Raw genomic sequence first — 27,413 nt, 5'->3', positions numbered from 1 at the left:
TCTATCCATGGGATTCTCCAGGCAGGAATACTGGAATGGGTTGCCATTTCCTTCTCCAGAGGATCTTCCCAACCCAAGAATCGAACCCGGGTCTCCTGTATTGCAGGCAGATTCTTTAACGACTAATTAAGGGGAAGCCCCTTAATTAGTCGGCAAGCCCCTTAATGAGTGAAGTGAAAGTCGCTCAGTCTGACTCTTTGCAAAGTCTTACTCTTTGCGACAGTCTATGCCAGAATAGTGAAGTGGGTAGCCTTTCCCTTCTCCAGGGGATCGGGATCTTCCCATTACAGGGATTGAACTCAGGTCTCCCTCATTGCAGGCAGATTCTTTACCAGATGAGCCACAAGCGCTGCGACAGCTATCTAAACACAGAGTAATCCCACGCGCCTCTGAAATGCCTTGGGACTGAAGAGCGAGCCTCCCGCCCCAGAGCCCCCTTGCTGCCCGCGCTTCCCCGGCGGGGAGGGGCGGGTGTTCGCATGGCCGGCTCCCCGCTGGGGCTACACTCACCGCAGCCCTCAGGGCACGGCCCTAACGGGTCTACCGGGTTACCCCGTCCCCACCTCCCCGGTGTAACTCGCACCTGAGCTCCAGCAGCCCGTCTCCCGGTCTCTCGGCGCGTCACCGGAGCGAGACGCCCGCCGCGCAGCCCGCGCGCACAGCGGCTTCGAGGACGTGGGGCGGCGGGGGGCGCTCAGGAAGTGGCGGCGACCCCCGCGCGCGCGGCAAGCCACCGAAACCGACCTGCCCACAGCCACGGAGTGGAAACACAGGCGCACACGCCATCCCGCTCGCGGCTGTGCAGCCCCAGATCAGCGGCCCCGGGAGGCGCCCGCCCGCCCCCACCCTCACGACACCCCGCCTCAGGCAGCCTTCCCTGGGCCGTGCGGGGCAGCTCCCGGGCCGGCTCCACGGCCTTCTCGCTGAACACCGCTCACGGACCGGGCGGAGAGCTTAGGCAGGGCCTCTGCGGTGTTCGGCGGCGCGCAGGGGTCGTGTGAGCGGCGAGCACGTGTCAGCGGCGCGCAGGGGTCATGTGAGCGGCGAGCACAGGCCGCTGCCTTGGGGGCGGGGGTTGTGTGCGCAGCGAGCGGGCGGGCGCCTGCGCGGGGGGCGTGCGGCCGGGGAGCGCGGGCCGGGGACAGGGATTGTGGGAGCGGGGAGCGCGGCCCCGTGCACTGGGGCGAGGGCGGCGTGTGAGCGGCGAGCCGGGCCGGCGGGGAGAGGGGTGCGTGTGAGCCGGGAGCTATGCAGCGCCGCCTAACTTCACCATTGCAGAAATCAGGAAATAGAGAAGAAAGATGTGGGAGTAGTTGATGGCAATAACCCAAGAATTTTACTTAAAATGTGAGAAAATCTAAGGCTGTGGAGATAGGAACTTTCCCCCTCGCTTGACGTGGACTAAGTAAGGTCATTTAAGTAAGAAGGCACAGCCAGTAACTTTCCAAGGAGAAGTGGAGTCTGCCTGGGTGATTCTAGATGTCAGTTAAACTGAGAAATACTCCAATTCCACTGATTCCCTTGATTCACTGGGAACAAGAAATAAAAAGTGCTGTGACATTATTTAAAAAAACAAGACAAAGCCAAAGAAGAGAAGGACCAAGAGATAGTATACCCACCGTAAATAAAGTACATTTTTGTCAGGATGAGAAAACAGAAGGGTTTGGGGGGAAGGACATGTAAGAGATGAGTTAAGAGATATCTTAATGGTGAATATTTTTGTCTTTAAATATGTGCTTAATTTTTTCTCCTTCTGAGAGGGTACCACACTCTGTTTCCAGCCAGAAACTGTCTTTGCTCCAATTGGATTTAGAGCTAGTTGGTTCAAAATTAGTATCTGGGGATTTAGAAAATATTCTGTTTGCTTGAATGGCTTCTCTTAAGTATGTACATGAATTGCTCTACTAAGAGCCTAAATTGCTCTTGGCAAAATTCTCTTTATGTGTTTAACTGGCCAAGGTGTAATTTGTTTCATTTATGAACACAGTAAGATTTATCAATGAATTAAGAGACATTGAAAAAGCTGATTTATTCTGATAATGATGTTAAGATTTTTTTGGTTTTGTGTGTGCGAAGACTCCATTAGTTTAATAAAATTTAATCGAAATTGCTCATGAATACACCTTAAAACTTGAACACATCTGTACAAACGTAACTGTTTTAGACTGTTTAGGTCGTAAAAAAATACCATACACAGGGAGGTTCAAACTTCAGGCATTTATTTCTAACATCTCTGGAGGAGGCTGGGACGACCAAGATCAAGGTGCTGGCAGATTCAGTTCTCGGTGGGAGCCTTCTTCCTGGCTTGCAGAAAGTCACCTTTTTGTTGTGTGTACACATGGTGGGAAGGGACGAAGGGGGAGAGAGAGAGGCAGAGAATGATGGAGAGAGAAGTTTTTGCTTTCTTCTCATAAAACACTAATCCCATTATGGGGGCCTCACATCATGATCTCATCTAAACCCACGCACATACCTCCCCCAAGCCCCACCTCATAATGTAACAGAGAACAAACCTGACTCCATATTGGAGCTATTGCTTTAGCTCTAACCTTTGTGCTCTGTTTCCTGTGCTTACCTTTGCTGGCTCTGCACCCTGGAAAGGAATGCTGCTTACAGCCTGAAACACATCATAGCTCCTTTTCAGGGCTCTGGCTCCCAAGCTGGACTATTAAAGATATAACAATTTTCTTTCATATAGATACAATTTTTCTCTTTTGGAGATTTATAGGAATATGGTGACGAGACCTAGAGTGGACAAGACCAAAGGATCTCACATTCCCTCTGGGGTCTGGTCAGCACCAAGAAGTTTGCGACAACCAGCCACATCCCCTACCCTTTCAGTATAAAAGCAGCCTGAATTCTAACTCGGGTAAGATGATTCTTTGGGACACCTGTCACCTGTGGTGAGCAGTGTGAGCTTGGATTCGGTAATGATATCATCATAATAGGGGTTAGGGTTTCAACACATAAACTTTAACAGATAAACACTGAACTGAACTGAACATAAATTTGGGGGAACACATTCAGTCCATACAGTAACCATCCAGGTAAGATGCTCCTGATCACTACCTTCTCTGTCCTTCCCAAGTCAACCACTACCCTGACTTCTGACCCCCCACAGTAGTTTTGCTTGTTTTGAACTTTTTATAGTTAGAATTATATAGTATATATGCTTTTGTATGTGTGAGATTCATTCATGTTGTTATGTGTAATAGCAGCTTATTCATTTCTATTGCTGCATAGTATTCCACTGCATGAATACACAACTATTTATTCATTCTAGTTTTTCATCTTTTGATGACCTGAAAATATAAATATTTTGGTACACATACCTAGGGTTGGGGTTGCTGTTTCCCAGCATTTGCATACATTCAACCTTAACAGATTTCATCAAATGGTTTTATAAAGTGGTTGCAGCAATTTAAATTCCTACCAACAATGTGTGAGAGTCAGCCATGTTTAAAAGTATTTATCCCACAGAAATTGGCAGCTTCTACAAATCACACTTTCTTTCCTAGTGAGCCGGTTGTTAATTAGTGACCAGTACACCACTGCCAATACCCACTGTCACAGAAACTTCTTATGTTTTTAAATTCTTGGTATTAGCAGTCTTTTTCTCTCCTCAAAAGAAATAGTAAAAAATATTTTAGTTCAAAATTTTAATTGAATGTATTTTAACTCTAATATAAGACAGAATTTAGAGGTATTATTTTTATTTTATTAAGATCAAAACTAATATAACATTGTAAATCAACTATTCTCTAATAATTTTTTTTAAAAGATCAGATATACAAGCAGATATCTTTTACTTTCTATACACATATACCCCTCAAATTTAAAAACGGTAAACATACTTTTCAGTCTTTTCAAAATCATACTTACTTTTATGAAAAATTTAAGTTTTATTGACTCGGCTAGGCTTTTTTTTGCTCTGCAGCATGCAGGATTTTCGTTGCCCAGCCAGGGGTTGAACCCCTTGCCCCCTGCATTGGTAATGCAGAGTCTTAACCACTGGACTGCCAGGGAAGTCCCAAAGCCATATATCTTAAAGTCAAGGATGAGGAAAAGCCAGGACAACCTTACATTGTTGGTGCAAGTGTTAACTGGTACAACGACTTTGGAAATCTCCCACAATATTTCCTAAAACTAAACATACATATACCCCTGACCAGCCATTCTCCTCCTGAATATGTGCCAAATGGAAATGAGTGCTTCTGTCCACCAGAAGGCACGGGTGAATGCGTCCACAGCAGCTGTCTTCATGATAACCCACTCTGGAAACCACTCGGAAGTCCAGCAGCAGTAGAAGGAGGAAATACATTGTGATGTGTCCAAACAATGAAAGATTACACAGCAATAAAAAAGGAACAGTACATGGGCAGTATAACCACAGAGGTGAACCTCACCTAATTTTGACCAAAAGAAATCAGATGCAAGAGGCTATACTGTATTATTCCAATTATAGGAAGTTAAAAACTGGCACAACTAACCAATACAGTGGGAGAGGCCAGGTAGAGGTCACCCATGAAAGTGGTACTAACTTTCAGGAGCCACGAGAGTCTTCTGCAAGGCTGGACTTAGACTCTATTTTTGATCTGGGTGGAGACTCTATGGGATATATGTATTTAAAATTGATATTGTACTCATTACTGTATCTAAATTAAATGCCAATAAGATGAAAAAAGTCATGTAACTGCTTGCTATTAAGAGAGATGTTACTGAGTCAGATCTTTACGCCAAGCACAGCTTTAGTCTTATGCTATATTTCATTGATATTGCAGTGTAATATGAAAATACTCTTTGTGGTTAAGTGTGAATAATTCTTGACATCATGATTGTGGAAAGATTCTTCAATAAACGATCATTACAAGACATATGTTCCTCATAAAAATCAATGCAGAAAGTACTAAAAAAGTTTTTTTAATTGCCCCAATGCCACTACCCCAAAACAATCATCTTCAACCTAGTTCAATATCATTTCTGACATCCTTGAACTTGTGTGTGACCCACTGTGTATATTTCTATCACATCTTGTCAACATAACAATAGTAGCCACATTACTTGGATTGATTATTAATGTCTGAATATTCAATTTCAAACGTAAGTGTTATTCAAGATGTAATTCAGTGAAAATGTACCTCTTTTGCTTTATATGTTGACATTCTATCAGTCAGTTGAAGTATCAATATATGTCATTTTTCATGAGTAAAATGCTATAGTAATTGATGATGATTTGAAAGCTGTTGATTGTGTACAAAAACACTGACAAAGAACTTTCAAATAATTTAATATGAAAATAGGTTGATAGTTAATGCAGTTTTTAAGAGAACGTATGTTAACTAGGTATCTTTAGAAAGAACTTTATATTGTTTACAAGTCAAGAACTGTTATGGTACTGACACAAAAACAGACACAATAGGTAAACAGCACAGGATAGAGAGCCCAGAAATAAACCCACACACGAGTGGTCAGTTAATCTACCACAAAGGAGGCATGAATATACAATGGAGAACGACAGTCTGTCAATAAGTGGTGCTGGGAAAACTGGACAGCCACCTATAAAACAATGAAATCAGAGCATTCTCTAACACCATACACCAAAACACACTCAAAATGGATTAAACATTTAACTGTAAGACAGCATACTATAAAACTCCTAGAGGAAAACACAGGCAGAGCACTCTTTGACGTGAATTGCAGCAATGTATTTTTTTGATCCACCTCCTAGAGTAAAGGAAATAAAAGCAAAACTAAACAAATGGGACCTAATGAAACATAAAAGCTTTTGCATAGCAAAAGAAACCATTGACAAAATGAAGATGACCTATTGAATAGGAGAAAATATTTGCAAATGACTTGATCGGCAAGGGATTAATATTCAACATATGCAAACAGCTCATACAATCTGACATCAAAAACAAAAATCAAACAACCCAATTAAAAAATGGGCAGAAGACCTGAATAGACATCTCCAAAGAAGATATATGGGTAAGAGGCACATGAAAATATACTAAATATCACTAATTATTAGAGAAACACAGATCAAAACCAGAAACTGTTGTAGACAGTTTCTACCGTGAAGAACTCAGTCGTGAAGTTCTTTATTTTAACCTAGTTGAATTTATCAACCTTTTCCTTCATGGTAAATGCTTTGCGTAACTTCTTTAGTGCAAACAAGAGACAATGTTTTTCATTTGGGCTTCCCTGGTGGCTCAACAGTAAAGAATCCACCTGCCAATGCAGGAAGCATTGGGTTCAATCCCTTGGATGGGAAGATCCCTTGGAGAAGGAAATGGAAACCCATTCCAGTATTCTTGCCTGGGAAATCCTATGGACAGAGGAGACTGGCGGGCTACAGTCCATGGGGTGGCCAAAGAGTCAGAGGTGACTTAGCGACTGAACAACAGAACCCAGAGACCATGATGAGACAGTTACATTTCCTTTTAATAAACTGTTAAAATGAAAACCTCAAAAAGGAAGTTATATAAACAATTAACACATGAAAACATTCTCAAAATGATTAGCCATCAAGGAAATGAAAATCAAAGCCACAAGGACATATCACTACACACCCACCTGAATGGCTAAAATTAAAAGACTGATAACACCAAACTGGGGCAAGGATGCAGACCAACCAAACTTTCATTATGCACTGTTGGCGGGAAGGTGAAACTGTGGAACCCTGAAGAAAGGTCAAGCAGTTTCTTAGAAAGCTAAACATAATAGATAATAGCTATCCTATGACCCAGCAATTCCACTTCTTGGTATTAACCCAAGAAAGGTGAAAGTACATGTCCAGGTAATAATTTATACCAAAATATTCATAGCAGCTGTACTCTTCATAGCCGAAAATGAAATACAGGCCTAGCATCCATTGACAAGAGAATGAGTAAGTGAACTGCGACCTAGTCACACAACAGAATACGACTCAGCAAGAACTGACTCATGTGACATAGATGAATCCTTAGACAAAAGAATACATTCAAGAGTCTATTTCTATGAAGCCTAGAATAGGCAAAAATAATTTATAATGGAAAAAATTATAAGAACTGTGGTTGTTGATGGGTAGGGTTAGGAATGGAGAAGGAGCACAGAGAACTTTCTAGGGTGACGGTAATATTCTGTATCCTGACAGAGATTCTGCATTACACAGGCATACATACACATTTGTCAAAAAAAAAAAAAAAAGAGAGAGACAAATTTTGAACCCGAGGTGATATGCATACTCAAGTGTTTAGGAGTTAAGTATATTGATATGTGCAACTTACTTGGAAATGGCTCCAAAAATAAAACAGATTTCTGGGTGGATAAAGAGAAATGATAACACAAACAAAGCCAAGTGTTACCTATAGAATCTTGGTGGTGGGTACACATGTGAGAATTCTTTAAAGTTTGCTATATGTTTGAAATTTTTCAAACTAATAAAATATTAGGGGAAAGATAAAAATATATTTTTAAAAGGAAGAGATTTGCTTTAAAAAATAAGCAGATAGACGGTTTCCCTGGCAGTCCAGTCAACACTGCCAATGTAGGCAGCTTGGGTTCGATCCCTGGTCAGGGAACTCAGATCTCCCATGCTGTGCGGCACAGTCAAAAACAAATTAAATATAAGCAAATATATTTAAGCAAAGTTTGTCTTTGAGACAGGTAACTGAAAGAAAAAGATCAATTCGTACATGTACTGGTGCGTTGAATTAACAAAACATATGCACACAGACTGTTTTAAATGATCTTCACCAAAATCCAGGTATTCTAGTCTCATTTTATGCTTGAGAAAACGTGGGTCAGAACCTGCTAAATATCACACAGCTGGTACCTCATGGTGCTGGCTTTAAAAACAAACACCTGTGGCTCCTCCACTTCTCTTCTTTCCAACACACCTCACTTGGGAGCTGCTGTAAACCTCAAACGTGGGAAGACGGTGTGGAAACTGCCCATGGGTCTCCAGCCCTTTGCTCGTCCCAGGAGCAAAAGACAAGGCTGAAGAAGTGCTGCATTGATGAGCAGGACACGAAAGGGAGATGCGTGCTCTCAGGCAATAAGTACGATCTCAATAGATCGAAGGTGAATTTTCAGCCCACAAAGGATAAAAGCTGGTCATCCCCCCTCTGTCCATGGGGGTTCTCCAGGCAATAATACTGGAGTGGGTTGCCATGCCCTTCTCCAGGGATCTTCCAGACCCAGAAACTGAACCCGGGTCTCCTGCACTGCAGGCAGACTCTTTACTGTCTTAGCCATCAGGGAAGTCCTGGTGTTCTTTGAGGCCATCCAGAAAGCGTGGGGAAAGCTCAGCTTGCCTTCCCGTCTGTGCAGATGAGGCCTGTAGCAAAGAAACTGCAGCACAAGGCTTGTCAAAACAGCTCTCTCACAAGAGACGCCAGCACTCATCTTATAGAGCAGAACAAAAGCAGAGCAGAGGGACGGGACCCAGGCACATTGCTCAATCCTGACACAGCCAAAATGAGAGGCAAAAGCTTCACTAATCACCCTGCGGATTAATCACTGGCTTCGCGGTATTTTGATTTTTTGTTAAAGCATAACACACCCCAACAATTTCTGTTAAATTTAAACAGGTGAGAGACCCATGGAATAGAAACAAAAGCCCTTTCAGCCTTAGAGACTGGTGTATTTATCCAAACACCTACTCAGTGTGCCAAACGCTTCGGGAACTGGACTGAAACCAGGACACACCCCTTGCCCTCCAGAGGCCTATCATCAAGCAGCAGGCTTGGGAGAGAAATCTGAGCCCAGGAGAGCTATAGGGGAGGTCCCAAGAGCAGAGGAGAGAGTGCAAGTACAACCAAGGGCTCAAGGGAGGATGTGCACGTGTGGAACTGGGGGCAGAAGAAGGGGGGAGGGGTTGCCCTCCAGGCTGGCTCCTACGGAGGTCCTAGCTAAGGAAGGCTACCTGCAGCCTGAGCAGGAAAAGGAGGAGAAAGTAGCCCCGAGTGATGCCTGCCGACTCATTATAGAGAGTTAAGAGGGCAGATGAGAGGGCCTCACAGAATGCCTGATGGGAGGCATTACCTGGGACAGGGCCGAATACAGCTACAACTTCCGCAGACGTGGGAACCTAAGCTAGGGCTGGAACCAATCTCCCAGGTAAATCAAGACTTGAAATTTTAATAACAGATTCGGGATGCCTGCTTAAAGCCCAGGTGGACCCACGATGCTCATAGCTGAGTGGGAGGCCAGAGAATGGTGGATATAACACTGGGACAGGTGGTTGGTTATCAGAGCAACCAGCCAGGAGATAAGCGCCAGGAACAATGGACTTGCATCCCTGCTTAACTGTCTGGCCCTGGGTGAGTTTCTAACCTCTGGCACCTCATCTGCACAAGGGAAATGACACCAGCCACCTCACAGGGCTGAAGAGAGAAGGTCCAAAAGGCATCCAGCAAAGTGCCTACGACACAGGAGGCATCGAGGAAAGCCAGGTGCAACTTGGATGAAGAGCTTGCACTCCCAGAACCTCAGAGTCCGAGGCCTCCTACCACCCACCCCTGTGTGCAGAGAAACCAGGCGGGAGCCACCAACGGTGGACACACCCAAGGGCTTACCCATGTGCCAGTCAACTTCTCCCTCTGTTCTCTGATTTCTTTTGAATTTTTAAAAATACTCTGTCCTTTAAGGCATTTTAGGTAATTTTGAGATGACTGCCTCACCCCATGGCCTCACATCCGGAACCATCACCTACAGAGGAACCCAATCCAAACAGGCAAGCAGTCCAAGGGGTCACCAGCATCACAAGACACTTGACAGGGAACATTTGTGCCAGAAGGGACCGAACACTCACTTCAGCAAGGAGAAGGTCAAGGCCAGCAGAGGGCAGGTCTGAGCTGGCAGAGCTGTGACCTTTATAACATCACTCTTAAGAACCACACTTACAGTCATGGTGGTAATGACACTAAGCACTAAAAAAAAGTGTATAAAACAAAGTATTTTATCTATATAATAGGCATTCAAGAAAATTTAAAAGGTGATTATCTTTATAGTTAGACTTGGCAAGATAATGAGATTCTATACACCAAAAGGCATAAGAATACAAGGATCAGGGAACTGAGAGCCCATGAGCTCCAAATAAAATTCTAGTCACTCACTTCACGAACAGAAAGTTGGGTCCAATTTTCTCAACTACACTTTTACAGGGAAACGCTCAGTAATTTATATAATCTATAATTCAAAGGTCAATGACCCTACTTGGGGGGAGGGAGTGGTCACTCAGGTCACACAAAAAGAAAACTTCACTTTCTTTTAGGGAAATATGAGTTGGATTAATCCACTCTGTATATTAACAGCAGGCAACAAATTTTATTCCAGAGCTAGGAAACACGAAGAAACCAGCAAATTTTGATGGCCTAGGGTGCTTCATGTCACCAGTTTTATGGAGGATGGTGGGCTGGCGGGGAAAAGGAGGGAGAAAAGACTGGGAAGAAGGGGAAGGTGGCGAAAAATAAGAGAAAACTAGGTGGAGGGAAAGAAAATGACACAGCAAATACTAGAGAAGGACAAACGGAGAGTCAGCCTGAGAGCTGATGGCAGTGACCCCTGCTTAGAGGTCAGCGTTGGCCGCGCTGTTACCGGTCACCTCTGTGTACTGGCCACCTGGCCGCACTAATTCTTATGTCTTCACGGGGAAATCTGGGCTCACCAGAGCGAAGGTGTATTATTTCCTGGGTACAAAGGTGCTGAAAGAGGAATACCAGACACTTCCAAAAACTCAAGTCTAAATTCTACAGCCTCCACTCGAGTTAAAACTGGTTTCTATTTCTCCTTTACTAGGACTGGCTGGATTTTCCACTTCTAGCAGCCTAGTTCACACAATTCTCCAATTCAACCAATGTCTGTGGAAGGCCTACTGTGCGTGGGGGGGGTGGGGCGGACACAGCAGTGAACAAAACAGAGGGGCTGCCCCTTCACAGGGCTGATGAGTGACACAGAGGGAGAGGGCGGACCCACCTTCAGTTGTTCCCTGCGTGTCTCCAAAAAGGGAGCGGGGGGAGCAGAAGGGCTCCTTGGACACTCCCGCCCCCACACTCAGATCTTTCGAGGGCAACTCAAGAGTCCTAGCCAAGCAAAAGGAAAACGGAGTTAATCTCAAGACTGACAAGAAAATATTAAATGTTACAGTTGAAGTGCACCCCGATTCAAAACAAAACAAAACTGTAAGTGTTCAAACTGAGCACAGCATTCATTATCTGTAACCACAGAGACTATAACTCCTGAAATGAATAAACAGCCAGCGTATTTTTAGTAATACTTAAATGAGTTCATAAAGATGAGCCAGCCTCGTGTATTACAAGATCCTGAAGTACTTTTGGAATCATTAAGAAGCAAATTATATTTATTGAGTTGTACCATTCAGTATATTTCTTGCACTTTGAATACTGGTTATCTCATGTTAGGAATCATGACTTAACATGTGGCCTAAGATATATACCTCAACAAATGGGCTCCATAATCAAACACGTTTGGGAAGCGTTGCACATTCTAAACACGGCTTGGAGGTTCACAATGTGTTTTAGGAAATCAAGTTTTCTGACAAATCCTGTATTAAAGAAATCTGACAAATTTCGCCTGAGCCAGTATTTCCCAAACTAACTTGACCACGGATCCTTTATTCATTTAATACTTATTAACGGTCCACAAATTGCTTCATGGAACACATGTGGGATACACGACAGGTGTAGGGGATGCAGTGCTTAATTAATCTGAAAATGCAATTGATTATCAATCTCCCAAGCATTCTGATGAACTGGTGTTTACTACGTGGTATAGAAATACAAAAGCTTCCTCAGTGAATGTCTGACTGGAATTCACTCAATAAGCTGACTTACTATATTTTAATAAGATGTATTTTTTTAATGAGCTACAATTGGATCTTGGTATGTTTATATAAAGGAATTTACATTGTGTAATAATTTGACTTTGCTAAATTGCTGAAAGCTTATCTTCTCTAAACATGGGTTTTTCAATTTCCAGAACATACTGAGTATCTTAATTTCAGAAGATTCATTCCCTTAAAGAGAAAAATAGTGAATTAAAAATATGCCGATATTTACCTCTGCCTATCACTTGACAGGGCACGACTTAGTGACTAAACCACCACCATCACTTGTTATGGGCTTCCCTGGTGGCTCACTTGACAGGCCTAATTACAAATATCTGTAACTGAGATGTGGCATCAAATGTTGTAGTTCACGAATAACAAGCATGGGACTACTAATTCTGTGGCTGTGGTGTTATTTATCATTTGGCTCCTCCTCTTGAAAAACTAACGTTAAATCCTGCACCGGAGGTTTTATGGAATCCAATTCCAATGGCTGAAAAAGTTTCATCATTCTGTTAACAACAAAAATCAAAGTCAACATTTATTTAGCACTTATTATATGCATGCCACTGGATTAAGTGCTGTAATGTATGTATTTTTCTGGGTCCCCACTCAAGACAATGGTCTGACAAGACTCTTAGAAACTCAGGGGTCCTCCTGACAAAGTGGGTGGCAGAGAGCAAACTGCTGCACTGGAGATGCTTACAAGACACCTACGTGAATTTAGGACATCCACAACTGCCCCCAGTAGGCCAATAAGGCACAAGACTTCTTGAAAAGCTACTTGGGTTAACTAAAAACTTAATAGTACTTAATGCAAGATAACCAATATCAGATTTGGGTCAAAAACTTGAAAGCTGTTAAAGCTTTGCTATTCAACTTCACCTGTGTAACACTTAAACAAACAAAAGTCAGGTAGCTTAACCCACAAGCATTACAACAGTATTAAGAGCAGCTGGGAATACCAGATCACCTGATCCGCCTCCTGAGAAACCTGTATGCAGGTCAGGAAGCAACAGTTAGCACTGGACATGTAACAACAGACTGGTTCCCAATAGGAAAAGGAGTATGTCAAGGCCGCATATCGTCACCCTGCTTATATTAACTTATGTGCAGAATACATCATGAGAAACGCTGGGCTGGAGGAACCACAAGCTGGAATCAAGATTGCCGGGAGAAATATCAATCACCTCAGATTTGCAGATGGTACCACCCTTATGGCAGAAAGTGAAGAAGAACTAAACAGCCTCTTGATGAAAGTGAAAGAGGAGAGTGAAAAAAGTTGGCTTAAAGCTCAACATTCAGAAAACTAAGATCATGGCATCTGGTCCCATCACTTCATGGCAAATAGATTGGGAAACAGTAGCTGACTTTATTTTTCTGGGCTCCAAAATCACTGCAGATGGTGATTGCAGCCATGAAATTAAAAGACACTTACTCCTTGGAACGAAAGTTATGACCAACCTAGACAGCATATTAAAAAAGCAGAGACATTACATTACTTTGCCAACAAAGGTCCGTCTAGTCAAGGCTATGGTTTTTCCAGTGGTCATGTATGGATGTGAGAGTTGGACTATAAAGAAAGCTGAGCGCCAAAGAATTGATGCTTTTGAACTATGGGGTTCAAAGAAGACTCTTGAGAGTCCCTTGGACGGCAAGGAGATCCAACCAGTCAATCCTAAAGGAGATCAGTCCTGGGTGTTCATTGGGAGGACTGATGCTGAAGCTCTAATACTTTGGCCACCTGATGCGAAGAGCTGACTCATTTGAAAAGACCCTGATGCTGGGAAAGATTGAGGGCAGGAGGAGAAGGGAACGACAGAGGATGAGATGGTTGGCTGGCATCACCGACTCGATGGGACATGGGTTTGGGTGGACTCCAAGAGTTGGTGATGGACAGGGAGGCCTGGCGTGCTGCGGTTCATGTGATCGCAAAGAGTTGGACACGACTGAGCGACTGAACTGAAGAGCAGCTTAGGTAAGTAGTTCAAAACTATCACAGGGTTCTTCAATGACTCGGTAGAAGGACTCCCAAATCTGATGAACAGAGTGAACCTGAATTTTCCGAGCGCATATGAGAGGGGTTGTTATGCAACACTGAAAAAGACTTTTAAAGACTTTTCACTTTCATGTAGAAAAGGCATGATGACTGCTGGAAATTTAAGAGAGAAAATGAACCAATTTCTAACCCTCTAACTGGAAGGTCTAGCAGTAAGCAAGAAAATCAAGACAATTCTACAAATGACTCTTAAAACACAGCAGCAAAGAGACTGACGAGCCTCAACAATCTATATAGCCGTGCATACAGGAATACTTCCCCCTAGGTTAATACATAAACAAACGCATGACTTCCAGCTCTCAAATTTCGAATCAGAGAACCCGAAAGCGTCTGCAGTCCGTCTTCATAAACATGTTTTTCCTTTTTGAAAAAAGGAAAAACACCTTTCCTTTAGAAAACCTTAACAAAGACGAAGCCCAGAAACTTTGGCAAAACACAGCCAAGGCAACAGGCGCTGGAGAAGACGCGCAATTTTTAAAAGTTACAAAATGTCCCAGTAAGACTGGCTGATAAATTAACTTGGTTCTGCTGAATGCTTCAAAAACTGCGTTTCTCATAGTATTTTCTAATTGCACAGGCTTTAAGAACAACATGCAAGCTAACAAACGGGGACCTCAAATACATGTGCAATGGAGCAAAGCTGATATTCCAGATTACATTTTAAATAGTCCAAAGAAAATGGAAAACTGCAACTGCGGGCTTGTGCAAAGCCCAAATAAGGAAACAAACAACGGGGCGGTAGGGTCTAGAACCCCTGCTTCACAGGCTGGCCGCCCTTCCCTTTCCAACAGGAGAACCAGAAGAACAAAGTTCACACTGAACGTTCAGGGTCGCGCCAGAATATCGTGGGGGTGGGGGTGCGGGTGGGGGTTTCAAGCGCCTCGGTCAAGTTCATGGCGGTCCCTCCTGCCCCAGACTGCGCAACAGACGTGAAGGACGCCGCGGTTCGGGGAGCGTCCTCCTCACAACTCGGCTAAGCGGGGCCCCAGGACCGGGGTCGGTCCTCCTCCAGGCGCCGCCCCGCCCAGGACGGTCCGCGGGCGTCCCTCAAAGCCTGGGGAGAGGGCACCGCGGCAGGGGACGGAGCCCCGCCAGGCCCTGCGGGAAGGCTGCCGCCCCGCGGGGCCCGAGTTTCACCGCGGACCGCAACCCTGGGGCCGCCAGCCCGCCCGCCCGGCGCCCCTTTACCTTGCTGCCGCCTCGAGGCTCGGACTCTGCGAGGCTGGAGCCGGGGTCCCCGGTCGAGGCGGCCGTCTTCTGGCCGGGTGGGAGGCTCAGGCCGCCGGGCGGGAGCGGCGGCGCGGCGGGGCCCCGCACGTCCTTGGCCTCCTCGCCGCTGGGGTACACCCCCTGGCTCTCGGAAGGGTGGATGCTGGGGCGCAGCCCATGCTGGCGGCAGCGCTGCGGACACGCTGGCGGGTAAACGGCCTGCCCGGCACCTCGGGGTCGCCACGTGCGCCGTGTCATCGCGATAGGAAGTGCTGCCGCCCCTTTTATCGCGGTGCGGGCGTGGCGGCGGCGGCGGGCAGCGCACCGCGGCCGCCCCTCCGAGCAGGCCCTTCCTGAGGAGGGAGCCGCCGGCCGCCTCCCCTCACATCGCCGCGCTCGCCTTGGCCGCGCCGCGCTTCTGGGGAATTTCAGGGGAGAGGATTTGCCCTCTCCAAGCCCCAGAGCCAACAAGTGTCCGCCGCGCGAGCGACGCCGCCCTCGCCGTGAGGCGGCGCGACCCCCCCCCCCCCGGGGGCAGGTGCGCTCTAGGCTACGCCCGCTCTGGCTCCGGAGGCGCTGTGGCCGCGCCTCCAGAGGCCCCGGGCTCTCACGTCGCTCGGCCGGCCGCCCCACGGATAAATGCCCCTGGTCCGAGGGCTGGTGGCGGAGAAAGCTAGAATAGCTCTCTGGCCCTTGAGCGGTGCGGGCCGGAGGAATCCCGTCGGGACAGCAAGGCTCCGTTCATGCCGGGAGGGACGGAGGGACGCGGACCTGAGGCCGCGCCTTTGAGAAGTGCTGACGCGGTGGCGCTTGCCCAGGACCTGCAGGCGGCGCGGCTCCGGCTCCGCATTCCATCCATGCCGGGTCTTGCCGGCAGCAAGCCGCGCCCAGCCTCCAGCGGGTGCTGGAGTCCACGCAAAGCAGCTGGGGCGCCAGGCGGCTCCGGGTCAGCCAAGACCCTGGTGCAGCGGATCCCTTTCCTCTGCCGCCTTCCACACGTTTCCTAGCGCGCGCGGCCCTGGAACGACCCTGAGGTGCCGCCCGCTCCCGCCTTGGTCCCGGCTACTGTGAAGACCTGGAGGCGTATTCCGGGCTGCAGTCCCTGCTGCGGCGCTGGCACTGCCGCATGGGCTCCAGCGCCGGGATCCCTGCGGCGGCTCAGGCTTCAGGGTGCCAGGGAACCTAAGATCCACAGCCCCCGCGCCCCCTCCAGATCTTCAGGGCCCGAGGTGGGCACCGGGCAGTTCCCCGAGGCAGCCGCGCAGAAAGGCCCGGTAACCGGGGAGCAGCTTCGCGCTACCAGCCCTCTTTACTAGCCTAGCTGGTCCAAGCCACTGGCACATGACTTACATGATCAAGTTCAAGCACATTTAGCAATAGTCATAACACGCCTCCCTGCCTTATAAAAGTACCAACGGCTCAATGACGATGTCTTAAAAGACACAAGGGAAGATTTTTATTACCACCAGTAATTCTACCAAAACTGCAGTGTTTTCTGCCTCTGTGCTGCTGGATTTAGAAGGTAATTTTTCCAGGCAGAACCTTGACTCTTCTAAATAAAGAGTAATTGGTGGAGAAAATGCTTTGAGCTATCAGAGAGTTTGAAAGTCTGTCTCAGACCCTCTGTCCTCCCTGCCCTGCCTCACTGAGAAGTCTGGCCTTGATGACTCCCAGCACTGACTTTGCCTCCTCCTGGCATTCCAGGGTGCTTCCTGGGCCCACCTTTGAATGCAGGACATTGTTGTCCTGACCTCTCTCTGGAAATCCTTGAGCCATGCTCTAATTAGGGGTGAGGACCCTTACCCCCAGCTGACCCTGACCCCCTTATCCCCTCGCTGGCCTCCTGCGCCGCCCTGTGCTGTCCTGAGCTGGTCACTGACTCTCTGTTCTCAGAGAACTGTTGCATAGCCACGTTAACTGATTTCCAGGTCTGCAATTTAGGAACGCTAAACTTAGAGACCTAAAACCAAGAATGAAGTAGAAGCGGGCAGGAATGGTGGGAGTCATTTGCCTACTTCTGGGGTCACAAGGAGCAACCCCCCCACTCACTTTCATCCATGCTCTGGAACTCAGCCTGGAACACTCCAGGAACTCACAATTTCCCCCCTCACCTCAGCTTCGACTGCCTAGCACCAATTCCACCACAGCCCTCCTTCCCTGGCCATCATCTGAACCTCAAAGTCCCCGAACACTTCTCTACCCAGTTTCCCCAGACCTCTGTGACAAGGGAAAAGAGTCACAGTAACAGGACTAACCCAAACCTCACCAGCATGTGCCACTCACTGGCTCACCCAGGACTCCTGAACCCCTGTGAAGAATCCCGCCACGCGGATGTGTGTGGAGAGCGCTCACACACCACCCCACTCCTGCTGCAGGAGAGGCACCCCCAGCCATGTGGGTACCTGGAAGTTGGTGGCACGCAGGAGAACATAGTCCCCCACCACCCCAATCCATTCTCCCCCCAACTGCTGCTGCTGCTAAGTCGCTTCAGTCGTGTCCGACTCTGTGCGACCCCATAGACGGCAGCCCACCAGGCTCCGCCGTCCCTGGGATTCTCCAGGCAAGAATACTGGAGTGGGTTGCCGTTTCCTTCTCCAGTGCATTAAAGGGAAAAGTGAAAGTGAAGTCGCTCAGTCATCCGACTCTTCGCGACCCCGTGGACTGTAGCCTACCAGGCTCCTCTGTCCATGGGATTTTCCAGGCAAGAGTACTGGAGTGGGGTGCCATTGCCTTCTCCGCCCCCCAACTGCAGGGACCCCCACACAGGACTGCTTGATCCCCCACCAGGCTCAAACTTGTCACTGAATGTCGACTTCAGTTCTTAATCTGCATGAGGTCAATGGGACTGGGAAAAGACTCGGCCAAGGGACAGAGGCCAGCCTGGCACCCACCCCGCCACAGGCCATTTCCAGGAGACTCCTCAGTCCTGACACCCTCCCCAGTTCATGAGAGACGTGAAGATGCAGCGTTCCACGCAGCTTTATTCTATGTGAAACCCAAAGCAACTTGGTCTCCCCGCCTCTTACTCCTAAGCTGATCCTTTTTTTTTACAACTGGCGCTCCCTCCTAGCTTTATTTCCTCCTCCACCTGGGAGTCAGCTTTCAAAGGCTGCTCCCGGCACCCAGTTTTCTGCTCCTCTCCTTGCCTCCCCACTGAACTGGGCTGGAAGCAGCCATAAGCGAAGAGATCCCACACCCTGAGGTGTGAATCCCAGTCCTGCCACATGCCCTCTTTCCAACCCACTTTCCTCCACTGTAAATCTAGGATTCATGATATCCACCCCTCAGGGATTAAATACGCTAACTGATGTCAGATGCCCAGAATGATTACTGAGCACCTGTGTCTTAGCTTGCCAACTTCTGGGTCCTTTCAACACCATCTTCCTGCAGGCCTACCCCCAGACTGCCAAAAACTTCTGGAGGAAATAAAATTACCCCGAGGATCCCTACCACTACAAATCTGTGGCATCAGACTTCAGTTCATTTCTCTAAATTGCAAGATTTTGTACAACGTAATTTTTAAATCTTTTTAAGTCACATTAACATGTGCTAGAAAAATAGTAGAAAAAAATATTAAACTTAGCAGCAGTATATAAAATGTGCAGAGGCAAAGGAAAGCCTTTCTTCCTTCCCCACTCCCTTCCTTCCTTCCCCACTCCCTTCCTTCCGTAGAGGTAACTATTGTTAACAGTTTGGACCATATGCTACCAGACCTGTTTCTATGTTAAATAATCACACACATACACACACACAGCTATTAGAATATCACAAGCAGGGCTGCAGTGAACATCTTTCAATGCATCTTTTTCTGTTAAGATGGACTCCTAAAAGGTGAATTGTTTGGTGAAAAGGTATGTACCCTCTCATCCCATCCCAGCTCCAGAAGGGATGAAAGGAAATGAAAACAGAGCCAGGCTGAGCTGAGTGATTGAAAGGGGGCACCCTTTAGCCATGCCCTCTGTGCCTGGATAGGGAGGATCCAGCCCCCCCAGATACAAAACCTCTGTTGATCATCCTTTCCAGGCCCCTGGCCGGCTTACCTTCATTTCTCCCTGTTCTCCCAAGCCCTGAGTACAGTGTTTGAATGTTCCTGCCTTTCTCGGGTAAGGGACTGGATGATCCGCCCCAAAGGCCAGAACCGTAAGGAGAGAGCAGCAGTTCCCATAGGTGAGGACGGCAGAGAGAAGCCCCCGGATGCTGTCCTGACTCCACAACCCAGGTGCGCCCCAGCACTTCTCTCCTCTGTTTGGCTCCGGACCTTGGTACTCAGGATTCTCCTGGAGCTTAGAACTGACCACCCACTATGCACCCTCTTTCTCAGATTGACCCTATTCGCTCCTGCCATTTGACTCCTCCACTCCCAACAAGGGGGCTCAGCCTCCAGTGCCAGCTCCCTGCTACCCTCGACTCCAGCCACACCTTCCCACCAGGTCAGGGGGTCACAACCTCTCCCACCTACTAGAGACAGTCTCCGATTCCAAACACTGCTGTATTTGGTTGTAAAGGTCAGAGCTGCACTCTGCCAGTTCAGCCAGTGTTAGTTGCTCAGTTGTGTCCGACACTTTGTGAACCCATAGACTACTGTAACCCACCAGGCTCCTCTGTCGATGGGATTCTCCAGGCCAGAATACTGGAGTGCGTTGCCATTCCCTTCTCCAGGGGATCTTCCCAACCCAGGGATCGAACCCAGGTACTTCTTGCTTCCTTTCCCCAGAATACAGGAAGGGAAAGGGAGCTCAGATCAGGGCCTCAGATGCCACTAGGACCGTCTCACAGCCCTGACTGCTCGACTCTCCAGACATAATTTCTCGTGATGCTGAAAACATGACCTTTGGGAGCTCCCATCTCTACCTTCCCAGCCCCACAACAACACCGTAGGTTTCCACTGCAGAGAAAGTTCCTTGTCCGAGGTTCCTAATTTGGAGTATCCCTACCCCCAGGACCCCATGCTTAGAGAGGCCCCAGTCTTGGTTGATGCTAAACCCAGACCCTCAGCACCAGACCCTCAGCGCCCAGACTCTCAGCCCCAGACCCTCAGCGCCCAGACTCTCAGCCCCAGACTCTCAGCGCCCAGACCCTCAGCCTCAGGCTCTCAGCCCCAGACCCTCAGCGCCCAGACCCTCAGCCCCAGATTCTCAGCCACCAGACCCTCAGCGCCCAGACCCTCAGCCCCAGACTCTCAGCCCCCAGACCCTCAGCACCCAGACCCTCAGCCCCAGACCCTCAGCCCCAGACTCTCAGCCCCAGACCCTAAGCCCCAGACCCTCAGCGCCCAGACCCTCAGCTGAAGCACTTGGGCTGCCCCGCAGCGTATGAGCTCTGACTGAACCAGGGGTCGAGCCCCCGTCCCCCTGCACTGGCAGGAGGATTCCCAACCACTGGATCACCAGGAAAACCCCCATTTTTTTTGATAATTGAAGTAGAGTTGATGTGTGAGATGTGATTTCCATCAAGAGATTGAGAAACTGAAAGCTTACTCGGTAGCAGGAAGGAAGTGGGGAAGGGGCTGCGCCCTACATCCTGACGGGTGTAGACTGAGCTCTGAAGGGCAACTGGAAGGGCCTCGTGAACATGCAATGTGTGCACCTCGTGTGGTGCTAGCGGCAAACACTACTCTTTGACCGCAGAGAATGTTTCTCAAAGTGGGGTACGGAACCTCAGACTCTTGAAGCAGGTTCGTGATGTGAACCCTCTTCTCAGAATATTACTAAATTGTCACCTACCTTCTTAATCTCATTCTCTCGTATGTTCGATAGTGCTTCCAGAAGCTACTGACGTGGCGCATCACTGTGCAATGGATGAGGAGCAGGCAGGGGTCTGTGGTCTTCAAACGAGCCAGACATTAAGGAGACTTGCAAAACTGGGAACCAATGCCACTCCTCTCGCTAAGCTTTTGTTTTTAAACTTATTGTTTCATAAAATATATGTTAACATGTAATGGGCTTATATTTTAAACTAATGAATATTTTAAAAATTTCTCAGTTTTAATTGCTAATGTGATAAATACTGATGGATATAACCTACAAACAAAAGCTCTTGGGAAATCCTCAATAAAATTTAGTAAGAGTATAAAATATAAAAGTGTCCTGAGACCAAAAAGTTTGAGAACAACTGCCCTAAAGAAACACATTTTGCATGAGGAAGCACATCCAGGATGTTCACTGAACCACTATTTGCAGCAGAAAAAAGTGGAATGAACCTACATGTCCCTTAACAGAAAGGTTAAGTGAACTAAGGTATAGTCATACAACAGAAAATTATAGGCAACCAAAAACAATGAGGCAGACCTACACATAGACACCAAAATATCTCTGGAACACATTATAGACAAACGAGCAAATGTTAATACATGACATAATATTTTGTTATAAATTTAACTCTGATAAAATGCTAAATAATATCATATTTTTCCATAGGAACATTGAGCAATGTAAAAGGATACACAGTAAACAGTTGTTACCTCTAGGAAAGAGATCAAGATTGGGGTATGCTCTTTAAAAAAAAAAAAAAGGGCAGGGTATTAATTTCCTCTTGCTCTGAACTTTAACACAAACATATAGACACGTGGCAAATTAAAACTATCTGGAAAGTCCCCTCCACCGGCACAGCAGCAGAATGGCGGGGTATCTACTCAAGAGCATCTCAGGGCAAACGCACTGCCCCCAGCCTATCTCATCAGCTGATACACTGAGTCCATGGAGAACCTCTTCATCCTTCATACTGAATATTCACCACGTTCTGAGCCTATTTGGAAGCTGTAATTTTCTCAAAGCATTTCCACTTCGTTTATCCCATCCTAACCGCCCAGCTTCTCTCAATCACAAAGATAGTAGTAATACCAATAATCAAAATAAGAAGTGAGGGACTTCCCTGGTGGTCCAGTGGTTAAGAATCTGCCTTGCAATGCAAGGGACCCAGGTTTGATCCCTGGTTGGGAAACTAAAATCCCACATGCCACGGGGCGACCAAGTACCCCACTACAAGACAGTCTGTGAACCGCAACAAAAGATCCTGTATGCCGCAACTAAGACTTGATGCAGCCAAATAAATAAATTAATCAAAAGGCAAAAAACAATGAAGTGAAAGTAAATTTAATGAGTGCCCAGATGTAGAAATTTGTCAGGTAACTTGACAAATTCCCAGTAATGATCGCCTTCCTATAATTCTGTAGCAATATATTTTGAAGAATTTATCTACTAAAGATGTAACAAGCTGTGCAGGCAAGTGGGTCACTTTGTCTGTTGCTTGTCAATTTCCTGGTTTATTTCTAGATGTAAGGAGATACCTGGGTAAATGAGATACATAAAATCATACACTCTGGAAACCAGGAGCAAGGGGACCCTTCTAACTGCTGGAAGATTCAACAACAAATGAACTTTCCAGACAGCAACCAGCCATTTAAGTTTAGAATGCTGAAAATGTTCCTACACTTTGGGATTAGATTTATACACGATTTGCTGAAATACTGAGACCTTTAGTTTAGAGGTTTATGTTCAGGAGTGTTCCTCACATTGCTATTTGTATTAGCAAAAAAATTGCAAAAGGTTCAATTTCCATACACCTTTTCGATGTTCACTTTGGTAGCCAACAAAAGGCAAGTTTGTCAGATTTAAGAATGAGGTAAAATCACCCGAAATGAAGTTTGGTTTTTCAAAAGCAGAATACAAGTTGTCAGCTATGTATATATAATAAGAGTGGGGGGAAACACACAAAGATTTGACAGGGGTTACCTCAGTGTTGTAATAGTACTGGAATTACTGCTCTGTTCTACATTTCCCATGTTTTCTACAGAAAGTCATACCTTTATAATCAGATAAATATACACATATGTAAATGGCCTTTGAGAAAAAGGAGTGCAAGCTTTAGAGAGGATGAATAAGTGGGAAGAATCCTCCCTTTGCTAACACACTCCCTGTGCCCCATACGGAGCCAGGCTCACCTCGGTGCTTTTTCTCTCGGAAACAAACGTCCCAGCTGCCCCCAGGCAGCCCCAAGGGACATGGCTGCACCCAGCTCACTCAGCCAGGGCACGGTGCTCCCCAACTGCACCCCTGCTCTGGACCAAACTCACTGCCCCAGGTAGGGGGTTGAAAAGAAAGCAATCCAAGGAAGCAACCTGCAGAGGAAGGGTGGGTGTCCGAATGGTTTCTAAAAGGATGCTGCTAATCCAAACCTAGACTCTGCAAAGATTTCAAGACATATGTTCAGTTTTTGCTAAGGATAGGAGTTGCATCTGTTTCGAAATAATAGAGATTTCCCCCCACAACTTCATCTTCTTTTCGCATTTTCATTTCTCTTTGGAAAAGAGAAAGGGATCCGAAAATAACTAAATATAGATGTAAGTCACTGAGTTCTTTAAAGTCGGGGAAGAATGGGCTTCATCTAATGTCGTCCCTGGTCCTGCCTTCCTCCTCTCGAATGTCCTAAAGCTCTCAGTATACAGGAGTCTGCTGACAGCTTCACCCAAGTCCCTGACACAGAACAAATGCTATAAGGGTAAATTCTGTTATCTTTTTAAAATCGATCTCATCATGACTAAATGTTTCATTATCCATCAGTTCACATTCTTTGCTCTATTATTGTTACTCCAGTTCTCTCCAATGACATTATACAGAGTTTTCAAATATTTTTGATGGTGATTTTTTTTTTAAGACAAACTTTCCAAGATACATAAAATCCCATCTTACAGACAATAGAATAACTAACACTCAGGATCCCCAAATTCTAAAATCCTACTGACATCCTTGGTGATTCCATTCCTTTACAAACTCCACTGAAGGCCTACTATGTATCAAGTTTTGTGCTGGACACTAGGGACAGAGCAGTCAACCCCACAGAGAATAAATGGTCCCTGACCCCAGTGAACTTACAGTCTGGTGGGGAGACAGCATTCAACAATTATGCAAATAATGAACAAATTGGAACTTGGGCTAAGTGCTTAGAAGGAAACCCTCTGCTTTGAGAACACATCAGAAAAGTCCATGGAAACTTGCAACCTTACTCCTGAAGGAGGTCATTCCTTTCTTAAAACGAGGAACACATCAAAATTCCTCTTCCGCTCTTCTGAGTCACATTTAGAGGGAGCTGGAGCTGGAGCTGGAGGGTACACAGGCACATTGACTTTTCCTTGAAACACTAACTCAGGAATGCAGAACTCTCCTGGAGAATGACTCCATCCTTCTGGGAACTGATACTGGTCTCTTCTCTTTTCCTTTCAACGCTGGGAGGGGGGCGGCAGTTACAAAGATTTCTGTAGCAACAAGCCTGATGTGTAATCGTGGAAAATCAGGAAGAACCTACACGCACATCCCTAGGGAAATGACTGGGTGAACTACGGCAAGAACATTTCACCCTATGGAGTATCTGTCTGCCTGTCTATTAAAAAACGGTGAGGTGACACTTCAGTTCTGAAGAGTGGGAAAGTGCAAACCACTATGACGTGACTCAGTTTGGTTTAAAAAAGTGTCTAAACTTTGTATTAATGCAGAGAAAGGGGACTTTCCAGCTGTACACAGTGTCCACGGTGGTCACCTCTAACACACGGGGAAGGTTTATGAATCCTTTACCCTGAGAAGGTATGTAGGTACTATCTGAACAATAGAAATACAAAAAAAAAAAAAAAAAATTAACAAAGAAAAACATGCACGTATCAGTAGCCTCTCTGGACAGCAGGCATCCTTCTGGAAGGGGACTAGAATGCATCCCTGGTGTTTTGGCTTCAAATGTCAGTTGAGGATGTGCTGTTTTGGGACCTTTGCCCTGAGACCCTAAGTATTAGCCCATTCTCAGAGACACGCCTGAAAAGAACAATCAGCTTTGCCACCTGCTGCACGCTGAAGGCAGCCTGAACGCATTCCCAAAGGTGTGCCTACACTCAGCCACAGAAGAGCGGATGACAGAGCTGCTGACTCAGCTGGAGGAAACAAGAGGGGAGCTGGGCGCTAACACCTCTGGAAGAGGCTGCAGCTGCCTGTCCCCTGGCTCCCTGGGGCTGGCCGAGCCCCTGCCCTGGAATGACAGCAGCAGAGACCACGTCCCTTGCTCCAGAGCCACAGCCGCCCACCAGGAGGGCAGCGGGAGAGCAGGCTCCCTGGGTGGACCAGACGCCCCTCCCCAGGGTCCAGCGGTTACCCCTGCTACTCATCTGGCCCGGCCAGACCGGGACCCGGCAGGCAGCATCCTGCCAGGTCACAGGGACTCCGCTCTGCCAGCGTCTCCTAAGGCGCCAGGCTGGTGCTCCAGAGTCGAAGCAGACCCCAAGGGAGAACACCTCGGCCTCGGGTCATGCACAGCCCTAAGCCAAGGGCACTGCAGACCCAGCAAAAACCCTAAGAGCACGAATCCCATTCAGGGTCTGGTCTGTTGAAAAGTAGCATTCTTCAATGCTTGAGATAAATACTCCTAGAATTTCAGAGCGTGAAGGCCATGTAGCCCAAATATGCTTGTATTCTACACAGAGCTGTCACTCTGCTATTTCCTAAACTCTCTCTAGATACAGAAATATATAGAGATAGGCAGATAGTCAGGGTGCCAGATGCTATACCTCTAGAGGCATCAGGGAAAGGTGTGCTAGGAATGAGGGTCCTTTTGTGGCATAGAACTCTCACCCCCTGCACCTGCATATGGCGACAGTCGTGTGTTCTCCAAGCCACACAGAATGACACTCAACCGCCTTCCACAGAGCCTTCGACATCTCAAACAGATTCTCCCTTGCCCCAGAAGTGCTGCAAAAGGGAATTTGAGGTACTTGCAATACATCCTATGCTTGTACGTCAACTGGAGCAACCAGTGCCTCCACTCTGGCCATATCCTGCAGTACTATCATCAGAGCGAGACCTCAGGGAGGGAACCAGGACTGACCTCACCAGGGCAGCTCTTGTGTTATTAAATGGCATGGGGACCCCAGCAACAAGGAGGTCTCCCCGTACAGGGACCCCTCACCTCGAGCTGGTGAATTCCAGGTTGGGACTTGGCCACTGCAACTTCGATCCTGACCTGGCCTCCCTCCCTGGATGCCCCTCCCCGCCTCAGCCCAGCCGTTCTCCAAGGGCGGACCCAGGAGAGCTCTCTCACATGCTCCTGCATTTCTTTCACCGCATCTTAATTGAGCACTTGTTGTATACAAGACATGATGCCAGGCAAGGGGAGAGAAAAAGTGAGGGCTGAAAACACGCGTCAGCGCTAATTCCCTCTTCTCTGGCTCCCCTCGCACCGTCTTACCAGCCCCGAGTCACAATCAAATTTAAACTGTCTTCTGCTATGCATCAGTTAGTGTGCAATTGGGGTTTTTTGTCCCCCTACCCAGCTTACCCTCTAGGGGAGCCAGGCATGCAATGCTTTAGAAGAGCTGAGCGAAGTATCAGGCTTAACCAGACCAGGGGCCTATTTTAATTCTTACATCAATCCAACATCAGCAGCTCACTATGCAAAAGCCTTTAAAACTCTCCAGCCGCACCTCAGAAATTAAACGATTCTCCTAGCAACTCCCTCCAGAACAGCTCTGCTTGTAATTCCGGCCATGGCAGGGCAGTCAGGACCAATGAGCAGTGACAGCTCCAGGTTGCTGCAAAGGCCGCCAGTGTGCCCTCCACCGTGCCCGTGGGCACCAGCCCCTCTCTGCCCTTCCACACCGCATCACCTCTGTGATGACCCACAAACGCTGCACGGACGGCTAGGCAGGACGGCTAGGCAGAGCCCCTTCTGCTCCCACCTCCCACAGCGTGCAGGACCCCACCAGACCAGTTCCACGCACTCTTTCCCGTACCTCTTCTCTCCTCTCTGAAGTCTGTCTTCTGGCTTCATCTAATGTCGTCCCTGGTCCTGCCTTCCTCCTCTCGAATGTCCTAAAGCTCTCAGTATACAGGAGTCTGCTGACAGCTTCACCCAAGTCCCTGACACCTGGTGTTCAGAGCTTACTACTGTCCTGTCATTGAATCACACACGGCTGAACCACGTTACCTCCAGTAAGTCTGTTCCTGTGCCCAACTGGATGGTAAACTCCTACAGAGCGGGGAGAGGACCACACTTCAAACTCCTTCAATGCCCCCCACCCCCCAAAAAACAGCATAGGCTCAGCCTCCCACTGGGTAAACCTATCCAAAGCAAACGCCTTTCAGACAGCCCACCAGTTAGAAGGGGTCGACAGCACTCTTAGAGTCCCTGGAATACGTGGGCTAGAGGTGAGGTTTGATCACAGAGGGTACCCAGCTCCTGGTATCAGATGGCTGCTCCCCCACAGCAGGGCCCACGTCTCCCCAACTCCTGGGTCCTCAGCGCCCAGCACTGGGTACTCAGGAAACATTCACTGAAGGGGAA

General features: G+C 47.4%; 1 long non-coding RNA gene across 1 annotated transcript; it reads right to left on the bottom strand.

The window, feature by feature from the left end:
* Positions 1-2,198: 2,198 nt before the first annotated feature.
* LOC145532777 (uncharacterized) lies at positions 2,199-15,892 on the bottom strand. Its single transcript, XR_014073528.1, has 4 exons — positions 15,078-15,892; positions 10,960-11,066; positions 2,576-2,665; positions 2,199-2,319 (listed from the first exon to the last, which is right to left on the bottom strand). It is a non-coding gene; the product is annotated as an uncharacterized LOC145532777 (long non-coding RNA).
* Positions 15,893-27,413: the final 11,521 nt, after the last annotated feature.

The sequence above is a fragment of the Giraffa tippelskirchi genome, chromosome 13 (genome assembly GCF_054371585.1).
Source record: "Giraffa tippelskirchi isolate mGirTip1 chromosome 13, T2T-mGirTip1v1.2.pri, whole genome shotgun sequence".
Classification (NCBI taxonomy): Eukaryota; Metazoa; Chordata; class Mammalia; order Artiodactyla; family Giraffidae; genus Giraffa; species Giraffa tippelskirchi.
The sequence above is the reverse complement of the archived record's forward strand: the minus strand, read 5'-3'. Positions and strand labels throughout refer to the sequence as shown.